Genomic DNA, 4,689 nt, shown 5'->3' with positions numbered 1-4,689 from the left:
TAAGGAAGGTGAAAATGTAGGCTAAGTTCCGACAGAGGCCCTACAGGAGAAGCTAGCTAGGAATAATCAAGGCATAGCAAAGAGGTTGGGTAGCTAGAATGGAGAGAGCACAGGGGAGAATAATGGAGAGGTACTCAGGGAGATAACAAGGGCGAGAGAGATCAGGTAGAACTTTGTAAGGATTCTAGTCTCTGATGATACAGAGAGCCAGTGGAACATTTTGAGCTGAGTGTTGAAATGATCCGACAAGCTTTAAAAGAACCACTCTTGCTGTTATTTTGAGGGTATATGATAGACAAGCAAGGGCAGAGGTTGAGAAGCCCTTGATGGAGGCATAGGGTCCTGGAGCCAGTTCACTAGGGAGTTGATTTTCTGTTAGTATTTTGAAATGGACTATGGTAGGAGTATTTATACCTATGAAATTGGAGTATGCTGTAAATAAGGTCTTCTAATCAGTCAATTTTAGTATGATATTTTCATTATTTAAAGAACGTGAAAGGTTTTTTTTTTTGTTTTTTCTCACTTTTACATTTGGATTCTTTAGCATAGAGTTAGCATACTCCTTTAGCAATTAATCTCTGGTTTCTGTTGCAATTTGGAATTGGCTATACTTATGAATGAATCAGTTTATTTTATTTTTAAAGATTTTTTATTTATTTATTTGACTGAGAGAGACACAGCGAGAGAGGGAACACAAGCAGGGGGAGTGGCAGAGGGAGAAGCAGGCTTCCTGCGGAGCAGGGAGCCCGATGCGGGGCTCGATCCCAGGACCCCAGGATCTTGACCTGAGCTGAAGGCAGACCCTTAACAACTGAGCCACCCAGGCGCCCATGAATCAGTTTTAAATACTGCTTTCTGTTTGGAAGGAACAGTGTAGGTTGCCCATACAATAACTAATTAATTCCTATACTTCCTTTTAAACAGATCTTTCATTATCCTAAGTCAGTTATGGTTATCTCACTTCCTCTGCTAATGTCAATTTAGGAGTAGGCACAACACAAAAGTGTGACAAATTAGTCGAAGATCAAATTAGATCCATTATATAAAATATTCTCGTTAGTTGAGACACAGGAAAAGATAGACTTGAATTTTTACTGGATTCTGTCCTATTTGGACATGATAACTGGAAATGCTATAGCCGCCTAGGACTGTTGCAGACAGCTATCCTGAGGACCATGCTGCTGTGCTAATATCAGACTGAAAAGATAGAAGGAATCTAGATCCCTCATAATGTCTCTGATGAACCAAAGGAACTATCTTTATCTTTCTCATTATGTGAAATAATAAATATTCCTTATGGCTTAAGTCAGTTTGAGTTGATGTTCTATTGTTTGCCATCAAGAGTATCCTATTTGATGTAAAGACCTGAGCTTCAATGGCTGCTTCTGCCATTTCTTTCTCTTTAGAATAAATATGTTACCCAGATATCAAAACTGTCACTATCATTTATTCTTGGGTTTACTCTAAAATTTAAAACTTGATATAAATTCTCCTAGAAGATCACAAATATTTTAAACAAGTAGATCAACACTATAATCCATTTTTTTGTACAACAATTAGCCTGGCTACATAGTACCTACTTTTGTCTATCACTATCCATCAAAATCCAGATTACACCAGTATTCAAACAGAGTATGTTGTGTGCTATTGTTACTTTGGTCTACCGTGTGAAGTTTTTTGTCTTTTGGTGTTCTTTTGGTATTTTCATTCCAGTTTTACAGATGACAAAAGTGAGTCTCAAGGAGCTACCTAATGTAAAACAAAACAAAACAAAAAACAAAAAAGGAGATATCTAATATATAATTCAGTACTGATACATTAATAAAATATGTAAATGTGTCTAATGTGCACTAATGGATTTTAATCTATTATTCACTTATATTGTTATATAAATAATTTTTGTGTACCTACCTGCAGTAGAGATATGTAAGCATACATCTACATATGTACATACACCTATTACTGGCTTCCAAAGTTTGATAGCATAATGCACATTAGTAAATATTCATTGATTGCATAAATATATAGAGTAAGAGGCTTGATGGTGTATTTATATTGATTCGACTAACATGCTGTAAAAATAATCAGCTTTGGTTTCCAGTTCCTTATGCTAAGAATCTCATTTTTAAATGTGTGGGACAGAAAATTTTAAACCATTAAAAATCATTATTGAGATAATGAAAATCATGGAAACCAGTTTTAAGATAATTAAAAAATATGGAGACTAAAACATAACATATCTAACAATTATAATAATGTTAGGTATATGTTTTGATGGGCAGAACTGGAAGACAATTTGCAATAAAATTATTTGCCTTAGGGATTTATAGTACTTTTCTGTATTCTTTGTCCATATTCCTTTTATTATTGTCATTATTTAAAAACTCTAAATATGGACTTAATATTTTATTATAAATATTTTCCTAGTAACATTGATCTTATACTTCTACAAATAATTGGCAAGGAAATTCAGTAAACTCTTTTCCATTTACAACAACAATAATAACAACAAAAATAACCAATAACTGAAGTGGTAGTTTGATAGTGTCTACAAACTCAATGTGGAATGTAGGTTTTAGAATTTAACTGGAAAATCAGAACGATTTAACAGCCACATAGGCTAATTCAGAACTCTAAATTCCTAGTCCTGTCATAGTTTCCCATGCTTTGGAGATGATCTGTATAATCACTTTAATTCTTCACTCAGTCTCTTTATTTATCCACTGCCTTATTGATCAAATACTTTGGAAAATAGATTTTCTGAAAGTATGATTTTTGATATTTTATAAACTCTTTGGGTTATATTTATCCAGCATAAAGACCTGCATCTGAAACTGCAATGATGCCAAACTGTATAAATTAGATACAAGGAAAATAAGGAGAATAGAAAGACAAATACTATATTAATTTTCATATTATCTTTTTCCCTCAGCCCCTGGATTTATTTATCTAATTGTTCCCAAGGTGGTGGAGTTTGGAAATTCACTTTAACTAATCAGGGTTTGTCAGGGATTCAAGAAGCTCCAACCTTCTAAACTCTCCTAAGACCTTCTCCTTTTTATTAAAACATAGCTATTTCCCCAATCCTCCACAGAGGAGGCTGTAATTGACCAGATTCCCAAATGGAAATGTGAAACAAACAAAACAAGAAAGAAACCTGACATAACTTTTGAACATCCTCAAAAGTATTTGCTACCAATATTGAGAGAGGAGAGACATGTATTGGTATACTGTCAACAGATTTTAAGATTTTTAAGTACGTGTTGCATTTCTGCTTACATTTCAATATGCTGATGATGTAGTTATGGGAAATGTTTTAACAGAACATAGTTATCAATGAGTATTTACGATATACCTCTATGCTAAATAAACACTGTAAACGAGTGTTCATCACAGTGTATGGTAGACTTGTCCTCAAGGAGCCATATACTCTCCAAGGAGTGCTTAATACAGTCTGACCAGATATAACCAATAAATGGAAAGAAAGGGAGCTAACTTCAAAGTTTGAAGACATACAAAATTTACGATAGTATGACCTTATCTTCTTTATTTTTTTAAATTTATTTTATTATGTTATATTAGTCACCATGCGTTACATCATTAGTTTTTGATGTAGTGTTCCATGAGTCATTGTTTGCGTATAACACCTAGTCCTCCATGCAGTACGTGCCCTCTTTAATACCCATCACCAGGCTAACCCATCCCCCCACCCCCGGCCCTCTAGAATCCTCAGTTTGTTTCTCAGAGTCCATAGTCTCTCATGGTTCCTCTCCCCCTCCAATTTCCCCCCGTTCATTTTTCTCTTCCTACTGTTTTCTTCTTTTTTTTTTTTAACATATAATTTATTATTTGTTTCAGAGGTACACTGGAGAGGGTATGTGCTATGGAGAGCATTGTGAATTATGTAAGACTGATAAATCACAGAACTGTACCTCTGAGACCTTATCTTCTTTCTTTTTTGTTTTTTAAGATTTTATTTATTTATTTGACAGAGAGAGACATAGCGAGAGAGGGAACACAAGCAGGGGGAGTGGGAGAGGGAGAAGCAGGCTTCCCGTGGAGCAGGGAGCCCGATGTGGGACTCGATCCCAGGACCCCGGGACCATGACCTGAGCCGAAGGCAGACGCTTAACGACTGAGCCACCCAGGCGCCCCGAGACCTTATCTTCTTTAAAATAATGAGCAAGTAGGGGATTCATAACTGAAAATGTTTAATATATGATATGAAATAATACACATATTACTATATATATGTAATGTATTTGAGATACTTCCTTTAGAATAAATATTGGTGAAGGAAGCACCATAATCCTTATTTTTTCCTCCTTTATCCTCAAAGCATTTATGTTAAGTGTGGCGAATTATGGAGGGTATGTCGACATTGAACAAGTTGGTTTGTTAGGATTATTTTGGCCATGGCTTTAAAAAGGTTAGGAGAACAAGCTTATTTACTTATTTATTTGAGAGGTGGGGAGAGAGAGAGAGAGAGAGAGAGAGAGCGATCGAGCAAGAGTGCAAAAGCAGGGTAAGGGAGAATCAGGCTCCCTGCTGAGCAGGGAGCCAGATGCAGGGCTTGATTCCAGGACCCACTGAGTCACCCAGGCGCCCCGAGAACAAGCTTTGAATGATGTTCTGACTGCATGTAATGAAAGGTAAAGATGATTTGAATCCTCAAATACATTGTAGTTA

This window comes from Zalophus californianus, chromosome 4 (genome assembly GCF_009762305.2).
Source record: "Zalophus californianus isolate mZalCal1 chromosome 4, mZalCal1.pri.v2, whole genome shotgun sequence".
Taxonomy (NCBI): domain Eukaryota; kingdom Metazoa; phylum Chordata; class Mammalia; order Carnivora; family Otariidae; genus Zalophus; species Zalophus californianus.
Note: the sequence above shows the minus strand (reverse complement) of the source record.